This window comes from Crotalus tigris, unplaced genomic scaffold (genome assembly GCF_016545835.1).
Source record: "Crotalus tigris isolate CLP2741 ecotype Arizona unplaced genomic scaffold, ASM1654583v1 scf7180000023627.613776, whole genome shotgun sequence".
NCBI lineage: Eukaryota > Metazoa > Chordata > Lepidosauria > Squamata > Viperidae > Crotalus > Crotalus tigris.
Window position 1 is genome coordinate 522,705 of NW_024100088.1, and position 24,891 is coordinate 547,595.

The 24,891-nt window shown below is 38.4% G+C and overlaps 1 long non-coding RNA gene across 1 annotated transcript; it reads right to left on the bottom strand.

Moving 5' to 3' along the window:
- Positions 1-259: 259 nt before the first annotated feature.
- On the bottom strand, positions 260-24,489 carry LOC120297519. The gene is made up of 5 exons (XR_005553821.1): positions 24,387-24,489; positions 19,317-19,352; positions 4,982-5,092; positions 4,716-4,769; positions 260-1,164 (listed from the first exon to the last, which is right to left on the bottom strand). It is a non-coding gene; the product is annotated as an uncharacterized LOC120297519 (long non-coding RNA).
- Between the last annotated feature and the right edge of the window lie 402 nt (positions 24,490-24,891).

The following is a 24,891-nucleotide window of genomic DNA, read 5'->3' on the forward strand; positions in this document are numbered from 1 at the left end:
TCCAGGATCCATATCCACATCATATTTGGTCATAATTGGCCTAAGAACCTAAGCCATTATATACCTTGGCTATGTTCTCACATTTAATTAAGGCCTACCAATGGCAGATATTGGCAATAGGAACCAGGAGAGCATATCAAACATTTCCCACACTAACCTTAAGTAAACTTGATGTAAAAATGATAGATTCATCTTAAGGCTATAAAGTGTTTTGGATTCCATTTCAAGAAAGTATTGGAAAGCCTGTAGGAGCATGGTGTATGTTCTATAAAATCATATTTATTTCCAGCATCATGCAGCTCAGAAATATAGCCTTACTACATACAAGAAATAAATTTTCAGATGCAAACATGTTCAAGATAAGGATTATTTTAAGTTTATTTTTGAGTCAAAACTTAAGGCAACTTAGATTTTTAATGCCTTCAATTCCTATGTACTTGTATACAATGATAAAATTTCAAAAGATTTGCTAGTCAGATAAGGCATTTACTCCATGTCCAATTTCTAAATGTGACCAAGAACATGTAGAAGCAAAAATGTTAATATTTATGAACTAGAGATTCAGGGACAAGGGGACTTAGTCCTAAGTCGATTCATACATATTTATAATACATAACCTCAATTATGAAGTGAGCAATTGTACTGTATTAAGAGCTACTCATCTGGTAAGAGCAAACTTGTGCTTTGCCCCAATATCTAAATAGCTGGCCTTATCCATATAGTATGATATGCATCAGTATGTAAAGACAAACTGTACTTCTTAGAGATATCTATAATCAACATACTTTTACTTAGTGAACAACCTGCCTGAAAGTATTTTACAAGTACACCTATCTCCCTTTTCAAGGTTCTTGCTAAAAAAAAAATAGAAAATAGAAAAAAAACTTTAATCCAATCAACAAATGCCATAAAAATACATTTTAAAACAATAATCACCCTGCATACAATTGAACTTCAAAGGGTAAATAGTGGAGGAAAATATTTTTCATTGGTTAAAAACATCACACTCCCTTTCTGAAGATGTTTCAACAGGCCTATTTTAAAGATTTACTTTGCAATTCCATTCCCTTGCTCCTTCAGGAAATTATGCAGGCTATAAATCCAGTTTCTGGTCTTCTCTTCATATCAAATTCTGTTATTGTTTCTGCAAAAGTGTATGTTGAACTAAAAGGGGAAAAATAATGAGAAAAGTTATATTCTCTGCTACTACAGTATACTACCTGAACAGACAGAAAATGAAAAACATATAGTCCATAACTGAAAGTTGTTATAGCTCATGCTAAATATTACTTAAAAACCTCCTGCATTGTTTTAGAGAGTTTTTGAGGGCATTTGGAGGTTTATCTGTGTCCTCAAGGTCACATGTGGTAAGATTTATGGGATATAGCCAATTTTGACATGTCAAAATTGAACAGCCCTCTCTCAATAGAAGGGGAGGGATATGACATCATGTAACACCAGTCTACAACACAGTCCTTTCAGCGATTCCAAGAAGGCTCCACACCCATTTGCACCACTAAAGAAAAGAGAGGCAAAGCTGCCCTTTCTATCTTGCCTTTTTCTTTAATTTTAACTTTAAAATAAGGAAAGTACCAGCCACCATCCTCTTCATTTCCAATTATGCCTCAGACTCGCAAAGAGTCTTTAAAGGAAAGTGAGTGAGAGACATAAATAAACCTCCAAGTGGTTTCAACAACTCTCTAAAAAAATGCAAGGAATATAAATCCTTCCATTCCCCACCATCCAGTCAGAGCTGAAGAAGTTTCTTGGATGAGAACAAAACATCTTCAAAAAAGCACAAGAAAGTCCAGTTACCTCTTGAAAAAGCACCTTCGACACATACTGTCAAGTTTCTGACTCATTTCACCCATAGCCAACTTATAATTGTATATATAATTACAAGTATTAATTTTTCCAGTTAAAGTTGTAATCCTGAACACACTTGGAAGTAAGCATCACTAAATACATTTGGTTCTGATCAGATTTAAACAGATTGTCCTAAGAAAGTATTTAAAGAAAGAGCAAATGCTCATCTAAGGTTTTCTCTCTCTTCCTTTTTTCCTCAACCAGATGGGTTTTAAAATATTGCCAAAGTCTCTCACTCACTTTCCTTTAAAGGCTCTTTGTGAGTCTGAGGCATAATTGGAAATGAAGAGGATGGTGGCTGGTACTTTCCTTATTATAAAATTAAAATTAAAGAAAAAGTCAAGACAGAAAGGGCAGCTTTGCCTCTCTTTTCTTTAGATTAAATGTAACCACTTGGGCTTCATTATCATCCCAGTTCTATTATTTCCTTATGGCAATTATTCTTTTTATTTTGGAAATTTTCTTCATTAAAAAATCCTAAAATGACTTATATTTTCCTAATTTCTGACATATTTCAGGATTCTGATTAAACACTGAAAACAATATTAGACTTTTTTTAATATGCTAGAGAAAAACTATAAGTAAAAATAAAATGATAAAGGACAAGTATGCATATATATAAACCTGGCCTTTCTATGAGTATTGAAGATTGTCTGAAACTTTGTAAAGTGACAAACTAATGAAAAAAGATTCCTGCTGTCTTCTGTGGAAGGAACAAAATGAACCCTAATAGCATGAACTTTGTTTTATATGTAGTAATTATGTCTGGTAAATCTATGCTTAGTATTTACCATCAAATTCAAAAAAACTTAAAATGGTTCCATGCAAATCCCACCTATTTCCAAAAGTTTATTTCAATGGTCTTGGTCCAGTCAGTTCTCTTGACTGAGCTAACTGTATCTAATCTACAATACAAAAATTAGCAATAAAATAAAATGAAGACACTAGGCTGAAGACTCCTTCATGGATTACTGCCTTGTCGTGGCGAAGGGGCTTGTGTAACTCAATCAAGCTATGAGCTATGCCGTGCAGGGCCACCCAAGACGGACAGGTCATAGCAGAGAGTTCTGACAAAATGTGATCCACTGGAGAAGGAAATGGCAACCCACTCCAGTATCTTTGCCATGAAAACCCCATGGACAGTACTAAAAGGCAAAAAGATATGATGCTGGAAGATGAGCCCCTCAGGTCGGAAGGTGTACAATATGCTATTGGGGAAGAGCAGAGGGTTAGTACTAGTAGCGCCAGAAAGAGTGAAGTGACTGGGCCAAAGCCAAAGAATGCTCAGCTGTAGATGCATCTGATGGTGAAAGGAAAGTCCGATGCTGTAAAGATCTTTTCTCCATAGGAACCTGGAATGTAAGATCCATGAATCAAGGCAAACTGGATGTGGTCAAACAAGAGATGACAAGACTGAACATCGACATCTTAGGAATCAGCAAACTAAAATGGACAGGAATGGGTGAATTTAATTCAGAGGACCATAAGGTATATTACTGTGGGCAAGAATCCTTCAGAAGAAATGGAGTAGCCTTCATAGTCAATAAAAGAATAGGAAAAGCAATACTGGGATACAATCCCCAAAATGACAGAATGATCTCAATTTGAATCCAAGGCAAACCATTCAATATCACAGTAGTCCAAATCTATGCCCCAACCACTGGTGCTGAAGAGGATGAAATTGACTGGTTCTATGAAGCCCTACAGCACCTTATAGAATCAACACCCAAAAAATGATGTCCTTATCATCATGGGGGATTGGAATGCTAAAGTAGGAAGCCAAAAGATAACTGGAATAACAGCAAGTTTGGCCTTGGAGTACAAAATGAAGCAGGGCACAGGCTGATAGAATTTTGTCAAGAGAATAGGATGGTCATAGCAAACACTCTTTTCCAACAACCCAAGAGATGGCTCTACACATGGACGTCACCAGACGGTCAACACAGAAATCAAGATTGACTATGTGCTCTGCAGCCAAAGATGGAGAAACTCTATACAGTCAGTAAAAACAAGACCAGGAGCTGACTGTGGCTCAGATCATGAGTTTCTCGTTGCAAAATTTAGGCTTAAATTGAAGACAGTGACAGACTTTATCTTCCTGGGCTCCAAGATCACCCCAGATGGGGACTGCAGCCAAGAAATTAAAAGACGCTTGCTCCTGGGGAGGAAAGCTATGGCAAATTTAGACGGCATACCAAAAATTAGAGATATCACCCTGCCAACAAAAGTACGTATAGTCAAGGCTATGGTTTTCCCAGTTGCGATGTATGGCTATGAAAGTTGGACCATAAGAAAGCCTGAGCGACAAAGAATTGAGGCCTTTGAACTATGGTGCTGGAGAAGACTCCTGCGAGTCCCCTGAACTGCAAGGCAATCAAACCGGTCAGTCCTAGAGGAGATCAACCCTGACTGCTCTTTAGAAGGCCAGATCCTGAAGTTGAAACTCAAATACTTTGGCCACCTAATGAGAAGGAAGGACTCACTGGAGAAGAGCCTAATGCTGGGAAAGATTGAGGGCAATAGAAGAAGGGGACGACATAGAATGAGGTTGCTGGATGGAGTCACTGAAGCAGTAGGCGTGAGCTTAAATGGACTCCAGAAGATGGTAGAGGACAGGAAGGCCTGGAGTAATGTTGTCCATGGGGTTGCGATGGGTCGGATACGACTTTGCAACTAACAACAACAACAAGGCTGAAGAAACCATGTTTTGTTTTTCTTAAATGAGGCACTGTAGGCGTGACTTGATAAAACTACCTAGGTGGGAAGCTGCACAAAATCACAAATATAAGCCACTTTTGCAGGTGAAGAAAGGTGTATATGTAATTTTTTAAAGCTCTTTATGACCTTACCAGATGGAGCTGCATGTGCTCCTTGCTGGCTTTCCACAGGAATGTTTTCTTGATCTGTAGAAACAAGCACAGTTAAAATACCTTATATTTATGTATATTCAGCTCAACCTTGAACAGAGTAACATTCTACATCCAAAGTTTATTTCAAATTGTGAGCTTTCAATTACATCGGGAATCATCCATTGTCAATGTAGTTAAAGCAATTATTTTAGGAGATCTTACAACCCCAAATTTTGGGGTTTCAAGTCTAGTTTGTTGTAACTTACCACTTGGTTTGAAGCAAAGCTTCTTCTTCTGGTATGCTATAAAACTTGAAAGAGCTCCAGCTATTGCTACTACAACAGAACTAATAATGCCAGCTAGCATGCCTGGAGAATCTGCGAAAAGAATTCCCCCAATTAGAAATAATAATAATAATAATAATAATAGTAATAATAGTTGCAAAGATCGATGGCACAATGGAAGACACAGTTGCAGATCAAGGGTGAGAGACTGGGAGAGGTTAATATCAAGAGAGGAATATTTCAAGGAGATTCATTATCACCATTACTATTTGTTATTGCACTGTTTCCTCTGTCAACAATACTGAATAACTCAGGACATGGCTATCAAACATCAAAAACATCTGCCAGACTATCCCACCTCCTTTATATGGATGATCTGAAGCTGTATGGAAAAACATCATCTGAAATAGAATCGCTGCTCAACACTGTCCGTATATATAGCCAAGATATTGTAATGGAGTTTGGCTTGGACAAATGTGCCACACTTACTATCAAACAAGGAAAAGTAGTGAAAACTGAAGGAATCAAGATGCCCCACGAAAATAACATTAAGAGTCTGGATGAGGAAGATTACTACAAATACTTGGGTATCCTTCAAGCTGACAACATCAAGCACACTGAAGTCAAGAAAAAGATTAGAGGTGAATATATCAAGAGAGTGAAGAAGATCTTAAAGTCCAAACTCAATGGAGGAAATACCATAAAGGCAATCAACACCTGGGCAATCCCAGTCATTAGGTACACAGCTGGAATAGTGGACTGGACTCAAGCAGAACTAAAAGCAATGGATAGGCAGACCAGAAAAATAATGACAATGAATCATGCCCTTCATCCACGCAGTGACATTGATAGACTTTATCTACCAAGGCAAATAGGTGGGCGTGGAATGCTACAAGTACATCAGATGGTTGAAGAAGAAAAAATGGCTTTGGAAGAATATCTGAAGAACAATGATGAAGATGCACTGAAATTAGTATATCAGGAAGCTTACTGACTACTGGAGAGACCAAACTGGCCTACAAGAAAGACCAAATGAAGAACAGAATAGAGGCATGGGAAGACAAAGCACTACATGGCCAATACATTAAAAAAATAGCTGGGAAAGCAGATAATAATAAAACCTGGCAATGGCTAAGAGCAGGAAAATTGAAGAAAGAGACCAGGGACTAATTCTGGCTGCACAAGACCAAGCCTTAAGGACAAATGCATACAAAGTCAAAATTGAGAAGACAGCAACAGACAGTAAGTGCCGCCTATGCAAAGAAGCTGAAGAAACAGTGGACCACCTGGTAAGCTGTTGCAAGAAGATTGCACAGACTGACTACAAGCAGCGGCATGACAAAGTAGCAACAATGGTGCATTGGAAGATCTGCAAAAAATATCATTTGCCTGTAAGCAAAAACTGGTGGGATCATAAAATAGAGAAAGTCATAGAAAATGATAAAATTAAACTGCTCTGGGACTTCAGAATTCAAACAGACAAGCACCTGCAACATAACACCCCAGACTTAACAATTGTCGATAAGAAAGACAAAAAAGTCTGGATAGTGGACGTGGCAGTGCCTGGAGACAGCAGAATAGACGAGAAAGAACTGGAGAAGATAACAAAATACAAAGACCTACAAATAGAAATAGAAAGACTGTGGCAAAAGCAAGCAAGGGTAGTACCAATAGTAATAGGCTCCTTGGGTGCAATCCCAAAACAACTGGAGCACCACTTGAACACCATTGGCATTGATAAATTTGCTATTAGTCAATTGCAAAAGGCGGCCTTACTAGGAACTGCTTCCATCCTGCGACGATATCTGTAATACCATCAAACATCCACATCTGCCTATCCCAGGTCCTGGGTAAGGACTCGATAGGTAGACAAAATGCCAAATCCAATCTGAACATCTGGCTGACTGTGCGATGATCCACAATAATAATAGTAATAATAATAATGCATATGATGAGAACATGACAGAAGAGAAGTAAACATATATACACAGAAGTAAACATATATATAAATAAAACTTCTATGGGGGTATGGCAGTGGCCTCATAACTGGATGTCCAATTCAGCTATCCAGGCGATTGCCTCTGCACTGCTTTATGCAGATTTTCTAGGGAATCAGAGAATGCATGTTATGGGCAATCTTGCTCGATATGTTTAATAGTTTGTATACTGGCATCACAACAAAGGGAATCTTTCCATCCCCACTGATCCAGGGCAGAAGCACTTCTTCCAGCATCACACCTAATTCCATTCAATTTCGACCAGATAAAGCAAGGCAGGTCAAAACCAGGTGGTTTGGTAGAGGGATCACTAACAGTCAGAAGATATGTAATACTCTCTCCAAGCATTCTCAGGGTTAAGCTGAGTAGATGTTAAGTGAATAGCTTAACATCAGGATTTCAATCTTATGATGGGTCATGCAATGTCCTGGTAAATAAGAAGGGCCTTGTTATTCAACATCCTTGACCACAGGCGAATGAGAGCTTCTTGTCTTCTAATATTGCTAAGTACTGGTAACCAGTGCATAGGAGTGGGATGAGAGATGGTGGAATTAGACAGCAACCATTTGGATGTGGGCAGTTAAGCTACAAGCTGGCACAATATTCAACTGTGGAATAAACCAAAGCCAAGGCTGTTGTTTGTAGGCTGTTAGCATCAGCACCCCAGGATGTTCCAGCCCAGTGGTTCTCAACCTGTGGGTCGGGACCCCATTTGGGGTCGAACGACCATTTCACGGGGGTCACCAAACAATGCAGTCCGCCACTTTTCCCCCTTTTCCTTAGCTGTGCTACTCCCTTTTATTCTATTGGCTTTTGAAAGCCAATAGAATAGACTCTCTTGAATAGAGTCTAATTCCATTGTGTCAGAATCCAATTATATTTCATCTCTAGTTATCAATTATAAAAAACTCATTTCTGCCTTCTATGGATTCTGTCATACGATGAAGGGAAGGGGGTGAACAAAGGGGCTTTATAGCCCTCACTTCCTTCGGTACACTTCAAAGGAACTGGATGTGTGTATTGCCAAAAGAGCTAACCATAAGAATGGGGCTATTACCTTTTATGTAGTTTTCTTTGAAGTCTCCATCCAGCCGGCAGTAAGGAAAAGGGGGTGGGAGTGTAATGCCTGAGACTGTCGCTGGAAGAGGGGGGTGATTGGGTGGGGCTACTGGGGAACCCCTTAAAACCTTGAATGGGAGAGCTTGGACCCCAAGTCCTGTCTAGAACGCTTGCAACAATTTTCTTTTAATAAAGGATGCCTGTTGGAAGAATTATTCCAAGAGTTCTGTCTTCTTAAGATGCAAAGTGGGGTGGGTCCTTACACATTGGCTTTCAAAAGCCAATAGGAATTGTCCAGGCTGTCTCTACCCTGTTGAGCCCACCAAAAGTCACATTCTGCAAACGGTGCTGCAAGTTGTCTGCAGTGAAGGCAAGCTGTCTGGAAGTTTCCACCCCTCCCTGCTGAGAGACTACTAAAAATGTAAGTAAAAGAGGGCCAGGGGTGGGAGGCCGGCAGGTGCAGGGAGGGTTGCTGGTGCACGTGGGGCCCGGCGGGTGCCTTACCTCCCTTGGGCTGGGCCAGCTGGTGGCCCAGCCGGTGGTCGGCCTGCGCCGTCTTTGCCGCTTGCCAGCTACGCCTTGGCCGACGCAGGGGGCGGCACCACGCATGCACGGTGCTCCCGGGCAGGGAAAGTCCTCGACTTACGACCGGTTGGGTAGTCCCCGACTTATGACCGGTTGGGTAGTCCTCGATTTACGACCGGTTGGGGGTCGCGACATTAAAAAGGTTGAGAACCACTGTTCCAGCCAGTCTGTTCAGTAAATTGTTGCAGGTTTTCAATTTCGCAGCTGTTTTTCTAAGTGTTGTCAGATCTCTCCAGTGTTATGCCAGGTACTTTGGATAATTATTACATTGTAAAATACAGTTCTGGAATTTCACTGAAGGATAGTAATTTGCATACCTATTGCTGACATGGAATGTAGCTACTTTTGTTTTTGTTAGGCTTGATTGGAGGCAGCATTTTTTGAAGAAGTCATCCAGCTTCTGGAGAACTTGAGAAAGGATGTCCTCGGCATCACTGAAGTTTGTTCTTTGGACTGTGAGATTGATATCATCGGCATAAATAAATTTCCAAGAAACGGTTTCAAGCAGGTCGTGTTATTCAACTGAAAATATCTATGTCTACTGAATTCTGTGAAAAACTTGAAAGAACCTATTATTCAACATGTCAATCTAGGCAATGGAGTTACGACAAGGTACCTTGATTAGTTTGAGGAGAAGTCCTTCTCTCCAGACAGTATTGTAGGCCAACGAGACATCAAGAAAAACAGTGACATTTTTCATTTTGTCTTGGAATCCATTCTCCAGGTAGGAAGTTAATACAATGACTTGATTGCTACAATCACATTTGGGGGTAAAATCCAGCTTGTTCTTGTCAGGTCCCCTTTTTCAGGTGTCCTGCCATTCTGGTGGAGGGGGAGGAGGTCCACTTTGGGGAGGCATTCTTTGCATACATTTGCTTCTGTTGTAGTGCTGTACTTATTTGGGAAATGGGGAGGGGGATCGCCTTCAGAGATGGGACGGACTCCTTCCCACCTAGTTTCAGTATGCTACGAAGGTTGCTTTGCCCTGAAGATGAACCACTATCTATCCTGTACTTTGGTGTTCTCAAAACAACCTTGCAACACTGTATTGGCTGCTGGTGGACTGGTGAGGGTTTCATTGTGGGAAGAATAGCTTGTTGCTTTGTGTGGGAATGTTAGATTCCACTTGGCTCTACTGCAACCACTACATCTCAGTAAAAGTTATTTTGATTAACTAGTCAAGAGTCGTGTTTCCTGAGGGGGCTGCTCGGGCAGGTCCCTACATTAACCAGAATCTGCAATAGTGGTCAACATGGAGAGGCTTTTACCTCTACCGTGGGAACTGTGCAAGGCAGAGAGCAAGAGGAAGCTGAGTGCTGGGGGAAGTCCCCACAGCGGACCTCTCCGAATGGACAGAGGCCGCCAACCTAGGGGACTCATCGAAACCCAGGTGGTCCACTCATGTCAGGAAGAATGACTAGGAAGGGAGGACTAAGAAAGTGATTCTCACCCAATGCAGCCAGGGGCGCGAATGGCAAACAGACCTAGAAGAACTTCAATTTGAGGAGGAAGAAAGTAGCAAGGTCAACCATGATGAGGATATCTTCAGGCCAGTCAAGGCAGCATGCCAGATCACAGAATTCCTCGATGTACTCCATCACAGTTCTTAGCCCTGCCTCATGGTCTTAATGCGGTCTCTGGCTTTCTGGTCACCCAGGGGGTCCTCGAAGGAAGCTATGCACACCATCATGGAAGTGTTCCAGAGCCTTAAAGTTAGTGGAACCCTGGCAAAGAAAACCTCGGCGGAGGCTCATCAAACCCAAGAAGATGACAGCATGAGAGCTTCTCCATTAAACACCACCGCAGGAATGCCAGCAACCCCGGCTGGGGCAGAGGCAATGGCAGGACCCACACAAAGGGATCCCACCAATGTAACAGGAGGTGGCAAAGGAGGTGCCCATAGAAGGAAGGCCCCTAGGGGTGATGTTTGATGGGGATTCCCAGTAGCTGGGATTTTTCCTGGCCACATCCTAACTTACATGCAGGAGTAGAGGTCAGACAACCCCACTAAAGGCACTAAAGTGAAGTGTGTCATGCTGGCATTGGATGGGGCAGCTGCCCACTGGATGGTAACCCTCCACAATGCAAATGATTCCGAGCTGAGTAAATTTAATCATTTTTTTTATTGAAAATTTTTAAGATTTTACAATAACAAAAACAAAACAATTTTCCCCATCCCTCCCCAACCCTCCCCCTCCCTCCCCCGACTATCCCAGAGCTGGATATAGGCTTAATTAAAATTTCTTCAAAAAGTCTTAAGAAAAATATAAAATATAAGTAAATCTAGATACATTACTTAAACAAATTACAAAATAATTAACAACAATATATATATAGCAAAAAAAAACATAAATACCAGAAAAAAAAGGAAAAAAAAAGAAATACATGAAAAACATAAGAAAGAGATTAACTTTTCAATGTAAGTTATAAAACTGTAAACAAATCTAAATACATTACTTAAACAAATTATAAAATAATTAAGAGTAAAATATATATATAAAAAAGATAAGTACAAAAACAAAAAAAGGAAAAAAAATAGAAAAAGGGAAAGAAGAAAAAAAATAAGAAAGAAAAAAATTTGGCTTTTCAAGAAAGTTAACTTTTCAATATAAATTATTAAAAAGCTAAATAATATTTTTTAATATCCATCTTATGTTGTATAAAGTCTATCCATTTCCTCCATACCACAACATACTTCTCTTGTGATTGATCCTTCAGGAAGGCCGAAATCTTTGCCATTTCTGCCAAATAAGAAACTTTAAAAAGCCACTCTTGCAAAGTAGGCAAAGATTCCTTCTTCCAACATTGTGCTACTAACAACCTTGCAGCTGTAATTAAGTTTAACATCAATGTAATATCTTTAGTATCACAATCAGTAACAATACCTAATAAAAACAATTGTGGGGTAAATTTTACCCTTCTTCTAAAAATTCTTTGAATATTCCACCATATCTTAATCCAAAAAACTTTTATATTTTTACACAACCACCAGATATGATAGTATGTAGCATCCAAACATCCGCACCTCCAACATTTAGGCTGTAGATCGGGATACATACGAGACATTTTTTGTGGATCAAGGTGCCATCTATAAAACATTTTATAAAAATTCTCCCTTAAATTTTGGGCTTGCGTAAATTTAACATTCCTCACCCAAATAGTTTCCAGGTATCTAGTAGAACCGGTTCATCAAAGTTTTGTGCCCATTTGATCATACATTCTTTGACTAACTCTGCTTCTGAGTTCAATTCTACTAGGACCCCATAAATTCTCTTAATGTGAGTTCGTCTTTGATCTTTTATTTGTTTAAACAAATTCTCATTTTCTCTAAGCAAACCCACCTTCCGATCTATCTTCCACCTATCCACTATTTGTCTATACTGAAACCATGAATATATAATATTTTCCTGTGCTAAATCTTCCATAGATTTTAACTGCCAATTTTTACCATCCCATCTAAGTAATTGTGCATAAGAAACTATCCATCCTAACCCCTCTCCTTATCCCTTCTATCGCATGCCATGGAATAGCCCATAATGGAATTTTAAAATCATTTCTATAATATTTCCTCCAAACCCGAAGTAAAGAAGTCCTCATAATATGAGATTTAAAAGCCCTATCAACCTTTTTATTAAAAATTAGATAGGCATGCCATCCAAAAAGTAAATCCCAACCCTCCAAGAGGAGTATTTCCACATTTGTTAAATTAACCCAATACTTATTAATGTTAAAACCACAGCATCATAATACAACTTCAAATTCGGTACCTTGAGTCCACCTCTCTCACGAATATCTTGTATAATTTTAAGTTTTATTCTAGGTTTCCTCCCTGCCCAGATAAATTTGTTAATACCTTTCTGCCATTCATCTAAGTTAACCTCATTCTTTAAAATGGGTATCATTTGAAATAAAAAAAGAAACTTTGGCAACACATTCATTTTAATCGCTGCAATTCTTCCCAAAAGAGATAATTGCAACTTTTCCCAATTTTTCATGTCTCTTTGTATATTGACCCACAGCCTTTCATAATTATTTTTATACAGTTTTGCATTAGAAACAGATAAAGTAACCTCCAGGTACTTTACCTTATTAACAACCTCAAAATCTGTCAGATTAACCAACATCTGCTTATCCAGATCAGTCATATTTTTAGGCAATATTTTAGTCTTATTATTATTAATTTTGAAACCCGAAACTCGTCCATATTGATATATCAATTGTAATAACTCTATTACAGAATAAGTAGGTTGAGATAAGGTAACCACCAAATCATCTGCAAAAGCCCTTAGTTTATATTCTTTTTTATTAACTCCTATTCCTTTTATTTGCTGTGAATCTCGAATTTTAATCAGCAATATTTCCAAAGTTAAAACAAACAGCAACGGTGACAGTGGACAACCCTGTCTAGTCCCCTTCTCTATTGTAAACACCTCTGACAAACCCCCATTGACTATAAGTTGTGCCGTTTGTTTTTGATAAATAACACCGAGAGCTTGTAAAAAGTTTTCTCCAAAATTCATTTTCTCAACTAATCTTAACATAAATTTCCAATTCAATTGATCAAAAGCTTTTTCAGCATCTAAAAATATCAATCCTGCAGGAATTTGATTATTTTTGTCTAAATATTCTAATAAATTAATAATTTGCCTAACATTATTCTTCATATACCTTCCAGTTATAAAACCTGTTTGATCTGTATGTATAACATGATGCAAAACCCTCATAAGCCTATTAGCTAAAATTTTTGCAAAGATCTTGTAATCTACATTTAAGAGAGATATAGGTCTGTAATTCTTTGGTAAGGTAAGATCTTGATCCTCTTTTGGAATTAAAGATATAAAAGCTCTGCCCCGTGACGGGGGAATCTGAGAACCCTGTAGTATGTTATTAAAAAGCTCGGTTAAAGGTTGAATCATTTCTTGTACCGGAATTTTATAAAAAGTAGATGTCAAACCATCTGTACCTGGTGCTTTACCTAATTTTAATTCTTTAATCACCTTCTCAATTTCCGCACTGGTAATCAAACCATTAATTTCTTGTTTTTGAAGTTCTGTTAATTTGGGGAAATTGGCTCCATTTAAGTAGTTATCTATATCTAAAATCTGCACCTTAGTACTCTTGTATAATTTTTGATAATATTCTAAAAAAGATTTCTTAATCAAATTCTTCTGGTAAACCAATTTACCATTATAGTTTATTTTATCTATAATTCTCTGTCTCTGTTTCTTTCTCAATTGATAAGCCAATCATCTCCCTGGTTTATTAGCATTACAAAATGTATTTTGTTTCATATATAATAAATTAGTTGCAGTTTGATCAGCCATCAACATATTAAATTGTGATTTAAGCAATTTTATAGATTCTTTAACCTTCTCATCTGTAGGATTTGAAATCAAAATTTTTTCTTTTAATTTAATCTCGCCTTCCAATCCATTACATTTCTGAGTCTGCTTCTGTCTATGAATATTATTCATTTGTATCAAAATCCCTCGCATGAAAGCTTTACCTGCATCCCATACCATTGACATTGAAGTTCCCTTATGCATATTTAAAACAAAATAATCCTTTAAATGCTCTTTTAACTTTTGAACATTCTTTTCTTGTCTAAATAAATTTTCGTTCATCCTCCACGATCTCCTCTCCTCTTTTTCACCAACCAGTTCCATTCAAACTGGACTGTGATCTGTCAATGTCCTGGGAAAAATTTTAACATTCTTTACCTAAAGTATAAATCAGTTGTAATCAAGAAAAAATCAATTCTTGAAAAAGATTTATGTCTATCTGAAAAAAAGGTGAAGTCTCTCTCCTCCTGGTTATGTTCACACCAATAATCTCGTAGCTCCCAGTCTTCCTTCAAATCAAAAAAAGCTTTAGGTAGTTTAGCCTGTTTAAAGGAAATAGAAGATCCTTTTTTGTCCCTTTGTGTATCTAAAACACCATTCCAATCTCCCATTAATATAACAGATCTATAATCCAACAAAGTTAATTTTTGATGTAGCAATCTATAGAATTGTCCCTGTTGTTTGTTGGTGCATAAAGTCCCGCTATAAGTACTTTCTTTCCATACAAACCAACTTCAATCATAACAAATCTCCCTTGAGAATCAGATTCCACAAAACTGGCTACTAAATTTTGCTTAACATAGATAACTACTCCCCCTTTTTTCCCAGGAGCTGAAGATACAAAATGCGATCCCAAACAAGGATTGAAAATTTTTGATCTTTAGGTATAATATGTGTTTCCTGCAACCAAATAATATCATTATTATGTTGCTTTAAATAATGGAAAATTTTCTTTCTCTTTTGGGGAGAATTGAGGCCATTAGCATTCCAAGTCAGGAGCTTTACCATCTCCCTTGACCAGAAGCCTGGAGAAGACTGCTTGGAGGTCTGCCATTGAAGAATGTACTGCAGAACTCTTGGGTCTTGCTCCTCCCACCGGTAACGAAACAATTTCTTGAAGAGATTCTTTATCTTCTTTCTTCTGTTGTTCCTTTTCCTTGCGTCTATGTGCTGCACGAGTCATTCTTTGATCTTTGATCTGTTTGTTGCAACCACTGTGGCTGTAGCTTTCCAGCAACCATCACTCCTGCTCCTTCAGACTGCTGTTCCACCTCTTTGCCATCCAAAACTTTCTGCATCATGGATGATGGTGAGCCTGCTCCCAGGACCGAGCTATAAAATTCTTTTGCTTTAGAAACTTTATTTAGTCTGTAACGGGTCCCCGCATGGCTCACAACAATACCCATCGGAATTTCCCATCTAAATGGAATCAATCTTTTTTTAAGCTCATTAGCTAAAAAAGCAAACTCTTTTCTCTTTCTTAAAATTTTAGATGGGATCTCCTTTAAAATAATGACATCTTGGGCAGCAATCTGGAACCTCTTATTATAGAAGGCTTGTATGATTTCATTACACAGAGATCTCTTTGCAAAGTAAATCACCATATCTCTTGGTAAATTTTTTTGTTTAGCAATCCAGGAGTTAACTCTATAAATTTTTTCAACTTCTCTGAATATTTCCTCTTTCTCTCTATTCAAAATAACAGCAAAGTCATTTACAAGAATCTCAATCAGATCTTGCTTGTCCTCTTTCAGGTCCCTGATTCTTAATGCATGTTCCATCTCTCTATACTGGGACATAAGAATATCCTCTTGTGACATTTCCATCTTTCTCTCCATGCCTTCAAACTTTTCTTCCAACATATCCGCCTTCTCTGCCACTTCTTCAACTCTAGAGTCTAATTTCTCAACCACAGAAGCAAGTCCTGTTAAGGCCATAACTATATCCTGCCTCAAAATAGTATTATTCTGTTCTAAAAGATTCTTCATTTCTCCTCTGATTTGAGTTTTATTCTGATCTAAGAGCTCCTTCATTTCCCCCCTGATTTCAGTTTTATTCTGATCTAAAAGCCCCTTCACTTCCTCTCTGATTTGAGATACAGCACTTCCCATTATATCTTTCATATCTTGTACCGTTACTGCTGGCAGAGGAGGAGAAGGTGGTGATGTAGCTTTAGGTTGTTGTACCAGTAGGATCGCTGGAGAAGAGGCCACCTTAGAAACTGTAGCAGCTGCTTGCCTCTTTGAAGCCATTTTCAAATAGGTCTTATTTCTTCTTTCTTCCTTCTTAAAAATAAAAGTAAAGTAATCCTCAAAAAAAAACAAAGGAGAGTTTAAAAGGAAAAAAAAAACACCAAACACAAATCCAGCTTCAAAAAAAAAGTTTTTTTTAAAAGAAAACTGTTTAATCCATAACGTTTCAGTCACTTTCTTCCGGAAAGAAAAAAAAAAAACACTTCAAATCGCCATTTTACTTTCACTCTCCAGACAAAGAAAAAAGACAAAAAAAGTAAAAAGATCACATTTCAAACTAAAGTCCAATTAAAGTCCAATAAATCCAATCCTTTATCCAGCTCTGTCCGCTTTTAAAATAACTCACCAGGCTCCTTTAAACGCGGAGGTGGCCGCAGCGTTTTGCTTTGATCCCGAAGGATCAAAGACAGCTGGGAGGCGGAGACACCCGAACTCCGAGGGAACTCTCTTTTCACCCCCCCTAAAAAAATTCTGGGGGGGTTAAGAGGTTCTACCTCTATTCAGGTGATACTCCTCTCCCCCCCTTCACCCAGGAGGGAGATTTTAAACCGCTGAACAGCTGATGTCTGCTGTTCTCCGCGGTTTTCATGCTTCTCCCAGGAGGACGGCTACAAAGTAGCCACCATCACCGGCGCGAACCACCCTAAATTTAATCATTTTATGACCATGCTCCACCGTGGTTTGTGGACCTCCTGGCTGAAGAGAAAGCCAAAGACTGCATTAAGACCGTGAGGCAGCACCATAGAGCTGTGGTGGAATACACTGAGGAATTCCATGATCTGGCATGCCGCTATGATTGGCCAGAAGACATCCTCACCAGCTGTTTCAAAGGTAGGTTGAATGATGACCTTTACAATGCCTGCGTGGCTGTGACCCTACACAGCTGGGGGGTGCTTGCTGAAGAAGTTGAGATCGATCAGGCTCAAAATAAGTACCAAGCAGCAAAATCCTGGAAGAAGACTCCTTCGGGAAAAAAGAAAACGCGAAACTCCAACTTTCACCAGCCAGGTGAAGGTTGAAGTGTGGCCAAGGGCATTCCTTTCAGCATGAAGCATTGCAAAGCTATTTTTGCATCACGTTTATCAGCTACATAGAGCACCTCAATGTATCATCTCCAATAGAAGAGTACAGTTCACCTCCAAATTTTGGAGAGCCTTTTTGGACTTGTTGGGGGCAGACCAGAGGCTCAGTTCTAGTTACCACCCTCAAATGAATAGGGATTGTGAACTAATGAACTCAGTATTTGAACAATACTTTAGATGTTTTATCAATTATCAACAAGACAATTGGACAGAACTTTTGCCATTTGCAGAGGTGACATATAATAACTCTATACACAGTAGCACTGGTTTTACCCCTTTCTGAGTGGGTACTGGTCAAGACTTCAAGCCTATGCCTGAGCTTTCTACTGGTGACCCAGGAGTGCTATCCTTGAAAGAATGGGTCTCTCGGTTGCAGAACACATGGCCCATTGTGAGTAAAGTGCTGGCGGAAGCCTGCGATGCTTATAAAGCACAAGCTAATAAAAAATGAATTGAGCCAAAACCTTTTAAAAGTCGGAGAGAGTGTTTACTTGTTCACTTGTTATTTCCAATCACTTCAACCCTCTAAGAAACTAGGACCTAAATATGTGGGCCCTTTCCCCATAAAGCGCCTTATTAACCATGTGACTATAGAGTTAGAATTGCTAAAATCACTTTGACAAGTTCATCCCGTTTTTCATTGTTGTTTGTTGAAGCCTGAAGTTTCTTCGCCCCTTAGACCAGCTCTTCCTACTGTCCAACAACCTGTTATGATGGAGGGGCAACATTTTGAGGTGAAGGAAATATTGGATTCACGAAGACAAAGGGGGAATCTTCAATATTTAGTAGCATGGCAGGATTTCCCTGCTGGCCAAAACAAGTGGGTGGATTACAAGCATGTTAGGGTCCCTAGATCAGTGAAATGTTTTCATAATCAATATCTTGATAAACCAGAGTGATTGTTTTAATCTTTTCTTTTTCTTCTCTCCCTTTTTTATAGGTTGATCCCTTTTTGGGGGGAGACAGCATGTCAGGTCCCCTTTTACAGGTGTCCTGCCATTCTGGTGGAGGAGGCCCACTTTGGGGAGGCATTCTTTGCATACTTTCGCTTTTGCTGTAACACTGTAGTTGCTTGGAAAATAGGGAGGAGGATCGCCTTCAGAGATGGGATGGACTCCTTCCCAACTGGTTTCAGCCTGCTATCAAGGTTGCTATGCCCCGAAGATGAATCGCTATTTATCCTGGGCTTTGATGTCCTTGTGGCACTCTATTGACTGCCGGTGGACTGGCCAGGGGGGCTGGGTTTCATTGTGGGAAGAGTAGCTTGTTGCTTTGTGCAGGAATATTAGATTCCACTTGGTTCTACTGAAACCACTACCTCTCAGTAAAAATTCTTTTGATTAACTACATGGAGTCAAGAGTCATGCTTTCCTGAGGGGGATTGCTGGGGGAGGTCCTACTTGGATTACAGATTCTACTCCTAGGGCTATTCTGTTTAACACAAGTCTTTCTAAAAGTTTATAGGTAACACAGAGAAGAGCAATTGGATGTAATTTTGGGGAAAGTTTGGATTCTTTCCTGGTTTCAAAACTGCAATAATTTTGGTCTTCTTGAATATAGTAGGAAGTCATCCTGAGTATAGTATGGAACTAAAAAAGGAAGCAAGCCTACATTTAGTAGCTGGTCCACTGTTCTTTAGTACTTCTTGGAACATATCATCAAATCCTGCAGCCCCCTCTACACTTTTTTGGCTGTAAATGGGTATGAATATAAAGCACGTGGTAGAAGATCATGCTTCAATAGTCTAAGTTCAAAGCTAATTTATCTGGCAAATTTCTTATATCTTGTTGTCCTTGAAGTAGAAACGAGATGGTTAGCTATGCATTCCATGTGATAGTAGAATGTTTTCTTGAAGATATGGACGATGACTCCAGTTTTCAGATAAGGGATCAGACTTAAAATAATTCCTCCCAATTAGAAATCTAACTTTATCTTCCAAGGACCATTCAAAATGTGGGAAAAGTTATAGAAGCTATAACAAGGGTTTAAAAAAATCTTACCTGTTTTAGCTCCAGCGGAGCCAGAATCGTCCCCACCTAAAAGAATAGTTTGGTTAAAGAAGGTTTTTTTACATATCATAAAGTCATACTATGCAAGATAGAAAATGGGCTACCTTTTGGTAAAAAGTAAAATAGAAGCCAGGGGTTTTTATGAAATAATCTTGATGCATGTTTGAAATCAGGAGTTCTTCCAAACTTTTCAGTTCAAATGGGATGTTTCATATTTGAAACAGTTTAAATCAGTATGTTCTACGTCCCACTGCTTAAAACCAAGCCTTAAGCCTTAGTGTATATTGCTTGAAAAGAGTATGGTATTTTTTTCTGAAGTGTTCCTCATTATTGCAATTACTCAGATATGTTCCAATATGTTTATAAGCTACTTTTAAAGTTAAAACTTTTAAATTTCTTACATGAATTCTCCATCACAAAATTGTAGAAAATGACTGCTTAAGTCAATGAACTTAATTCCCCTTCTAAGGGCAGGAATTTAGATTAAAATGTGCTTGACAGCTTAGCTTGAATTTTAGTTTTAGAGGCAAATGGCATGCCACTAAATAGCAAAAATACTATATACACTAAAATAGCAGAAATAATATTTCCACTTGTGCAACCGAATTACCTCTGATGGATCACCCACAGTCAAATCAAATTAATATGGCAAAATAAGGCACTAAATTAACTACATATGTTTGCTCTGAAGGAAGACCATTGCTTCAAATATATAGGAAAAAGCACTCTCACTGTCTAGTTTCAGTTTGAAGTTATATTCTTATTTCATCTGTGTTTTGCACCAACTACTTTTATTTATGATACAAATATTCTAGTAAAGTTGATATAATCAAAAATGATTTAATAGGTCATAATAGCCATACATCCCATCAATTCTTTTTTTTAAATTTCCTTTATGCCTGAAATAGCATGTTTGTGAGCTACAATTAAATAGTCTATGTGTCTTATTGTGGCTGCTTGACAACCATGTCTTATTAAACATACAATATATTATTATTTTTAATTAACATTATTAAATAGGTTATAAAAATGAATAATAAGTTAAGCTTATATGAATTAAAATATTCTTGTTCTGTAGCTGCCTATAAAATATTAAGGACTGCCCTTACAGTATTAAAAAACATGATGGCTTTATGTAAACAAGTTTAAATTGACCTTCTTCATTTTAAATGAAGGAGCAAGATTTTACTGAATTGTTAACACATGTAAATATCATCCAAAACAAATGAATACAGTAAGAAAATGAAGGCAGTAAGAAGTATCTGATGCACCAGTTTTGAAGAAGAGTTTAGTATAAGAAAAAAAACATATGCTGATAACAGCCTATATACCTGAGAAAGGGTTAGAAGCACAGCCTAGATTTTAAAAATGTGTATAATAATATGAGAAGCAACAGTCTCATTATGACCAAAACACTCAAATTACGCTCAGAGATATAGCTGAAAATTAAATAATAAGTTTTTATTAGTTGTACATGCAAACCTACACATGAAATGAGGAGCTGGTCCTACAAAGTAGCAATACAAGTAGACCTAGTTTAGTGGTCTACCTGTTTTGCTTGTACAGAGACTATTTATAGTTACAACAATAAGGAAAAAGTAACTTTGTGACCAGTCCTTGCATTTGAAGTTTGTAAAGCAAAGGAAAGCTGAAGTAAGCATATAAACATTGTGGTGGTTTCATTTAGCAACTATTTCACTTACAACCAAGTTACTGGTCCCAATTGTGGTTGCTAAATGAGTATGACCTGTAAAACACTGCTCTGCTTATATGTTTTATAAAAGCAACTCCAATCTTTTTTAGAAAAAATCATGCTATTAAAAATATGAGAAGCATCGAAGTTATAAAGAAACATTATAGTAAGCAATTCAACATATTATCAGACCCAAGCAACGTATCACACGCATGTTAGTATAGGGACTGCAGTGAGTGCTCCTTTGCAGCAACAGTTCTGTCAGCCTATATTTTTGTATTCATTTATCTGTGAGCAAATCCTATGGAGCGCAATGGGACTTTTAAACAATATTGTGTAAGACTGCACTGTAATGGCTGCATTTGACCATATTTCTAGAAAAAAATATATTTTTAGAAAAAAATATGAATATAAAGACCGATTGTCTGATTTAAGGTCACTTTTTCAGCATTCTTAGTAAATATTATTCAACATGAAATGTTTATTTATTTTTATTTTATTTATATACTACTTTAGATTTTGGAAAAGATGAGTATTAAAAAAAAATATTTTACCTAAGGCGGAATAAACTAAAATTTTTACACTGGAGCACACACACAAGAGGTAATAACAACAACAACAACAACAACAACAACAACAACAACAATAACAATAACAATAATAATAATAATAATAATAATAATAAAGTTGGAAGGGACCTTGGAGATCATCTAGCCCAACTCCCTGCTCAGGCAGGAAACCCTGTACCATTTCGGACAAATGGCTGTTCAGTCTCTTCTTAAAAACTTCCAGCATTCACCACTTCTGGAGGCAGGTTGTTCCACTGGTTAATTGTTCTAACTGTCAGGAAGTTTCTCCTTAGTTCTAGGTTGCTTCTCTCCTTGATTAGTTTCCATCCATTGCTTCTTGTCCTGCCTTCAGGAGCTTTGGAAAATAGCTTGATCCCTCTTCTTTGTGGCAGTTCCTAAGATATTGGAAGACTGCTATCATGTCCCCCCTCGTCCTTCTCTTCATTAAACTAGACATACCCAATTCCAGCAACTGTTCCTTATATGTTTTAGCCTCCAGTCCCCTAATCATCTTTGTTGCTCTTCTCGGTACTCTTTCTACAATCTCAACATCTTTTTTACATTGTGGTGACCAAAACTGGATGCAGTATTCCAAGGCATTGTAATGTGGTATTAACACTTCACATGATCTTGATTCTATTTCTCTGTTAATGCAGCCTAGCACTGTGTTGGCTTTTTTGGCAGCTGCAGCACATTGCTGGTTCATATTTAAGTGATTGTCCACTAGGACTCCAAGATCCCTCTCACAGTTACTACTATTGAGCAAGGTACCCCCTATACTATACCTGTGCATTTGGTTTTTCTTGCCTAAATGTAGAACCTTAATTTTTTCAGCATTGAATTTCATTTTGTTAGATAGTGCCCAATGTTCAAGTCTGTCCAGATCCTCCTGTATCTTAAGCCTGTCTTCTGGAGTGTTGGCTATTCCTGCCAGCTTGGTGTCGTCTGCAAATTTGATGAGTTCCCCATCTATCCCCTCGTCCAAATCGTTGATGAAGATGTTGAAGAGCACTGGGCCCAGAACAGAGCCCTGGGGCACCACACTACATACTTCCCTCCAGGTAGATGTGGTTCCATTGAGGACCACACGCTGAGTATGGCCGGTCAGCCAGCTATGAATCTATCTGGTGGTGATGCTGCCTAACCCACATTTTTCTATCTTATCAAGTAGTAGATTGTGATCTACTTTATCAAATGCCTTACGGAAGTCCAAGTAAATTATATCCACAGCAGTCCTTTGATCCACTAATTTTGTCACTTGGTCAAAGAATGCAATAAGATTTGTCTGGCATGATCTCTTTTTGACAAACCCATGTTGGCTTTTAGTAATGACTTTGTTTGCTTCTAGGTGTTCGCTGATTTGTTGTTTGATTATCTTTTCCAGAATCTTCCCAGGTATTGAGGTCAGGCTGACAGGTCTGTAATTTCCTGGATCCATTTTTTTTCCCTTTTTTGATGATGGGAACTACATCAGCTCTTTTCCAGTCCTCTGGTAGTTCCCCAGTGCTCCAGGATCATTGAAAAATATAGTTCAGTGGTTCTAAAATCACATCTGCCAATTCCTTGAGAACCTTGGGGTGTAATCCATCTGGTCCTGGTGATTTGAACTCGTCTAGGCAGGACAGGTGCTCACTTACCATTTTCTAGCCTATCTTGTGTTTCTGTTCTGTTTTTTATGGCACTATTTTTGATAGGCTGGTCTATTTTTTCCCTTTGTGTAAAGACAGATGCGAAAAACGAGTTAAATAGTTCTGCTTCCTCCGTGTTGCTTGTCATCTTCTTGCCATTTTTACCCACTAATGGACCAATAATTTCCTTCACTTTTTTCTTGGTTTTTGCATGTTGAAAGAAGCTTTTTTTGTTATTTTTGACTTTGGTCACAAGCCTTAGTTCATTTTGAGCCTTAGCTTTCCTCACTTCATCTTTGCAGGCTCGGGCTATTTGCTGTATTCTGACTTAGTTATGTGCCCCCCTTTCCACTTTCTATACTTGTCCTTTTTATCTTTCTGTCAGAATCCAATTATATTTCATCTCTAGTTATCAACTATAGAAAACACCATTTCTGCCTTCTCTGGATTCTGTCATACGATGAAGGGAAGGGGGTGAACAAAGGGGCTTTATGGCCCTCACTTCCTTCCTTGAGACTGTCGCTGGAAGAAGGGGGTGATTGGGTGGGGCTACTGGGGAACCCCTTAAAACCTTGAATGGGAGAGCTCGGACCCCAAGTCCTGTCTAGAACACCTGCAACCATTTTCTCTTAATAAAGGATGCCTGTTGGAAGAACTATTCCAAGAGTTCTGTCTTAAGATGCAAAGTGGGGTGGGTCCTTACATTTTCAATTTATCAGAGAGTTCTTTATGCAGCCATGCTGGTTTCTTTTGAGAGCTGTTACTTTTCCTCTTTGTTGGTATTGTGCTGGACTGGGCTTTTATTATCTCACTTTTCAACATTTCCCAAGTTTTTTGAGTTGTTTTCCCCTTGAGGATTCTCATCCATGGAATCATTCCCAAGCCCTCTCTTTATTGAAATTAGCTCTCTTAAAGTCCAAGACTCTAGTTTGACTGTGTTCTATTGCTTGTACTTCCATAATGTTGAATTCCAATATTGCATGATCACTTCCTCCCAAGGTTCCTGTGGCTTTAATTTTGTTCCAATAAACAAATAAACATAATATAATGAATGGACTGAATGCGAATCAAATCTTAATAACTGAAATCCTGGGTAATATATTTTTATGAACACACATTACAATATTTTCATATTTTCCCATTTTAAATAGAGTGAATACTTAAAACATACCTGATTGTGGGTTCTCAGGTGGCAAGTTACCATCTAATAAATCTGAATCTTCAAATCCTTTAATAAAAACAAAAGGAGTAAAAGCAATTTTTATATATATCATATGGACCGGTCTGACTGATTGCACCTTGGCATTTTTGACTGCTATACTGCAGTTCTATTTTTATAATCACTTTTGCCTTGCTGCCCCCCATACTAGGGGCATTAAGCAGGCTCAAGTTGCTACTGCGATACATTACAAATTCAGATTTCTTTTTGTCAGCAAAAATACATACACACACACACACACACAGAAACATCAATTTACATAACGCAGTTTTACATACCGTATATGCCAGCATATAAGGCGACTTCCGCAAGCGCTAAAATCGGCGCCAAAGACGGGGGTCATCTTATACGCCGGAAATACTGGTAGTTTCCGGCGTATAAGACGACGTTCTAGGAATGCGGCTCGGCGACAAAGATGGGGGTTGTCTTATACACCGGGTCACCTTGTACGCTGGCA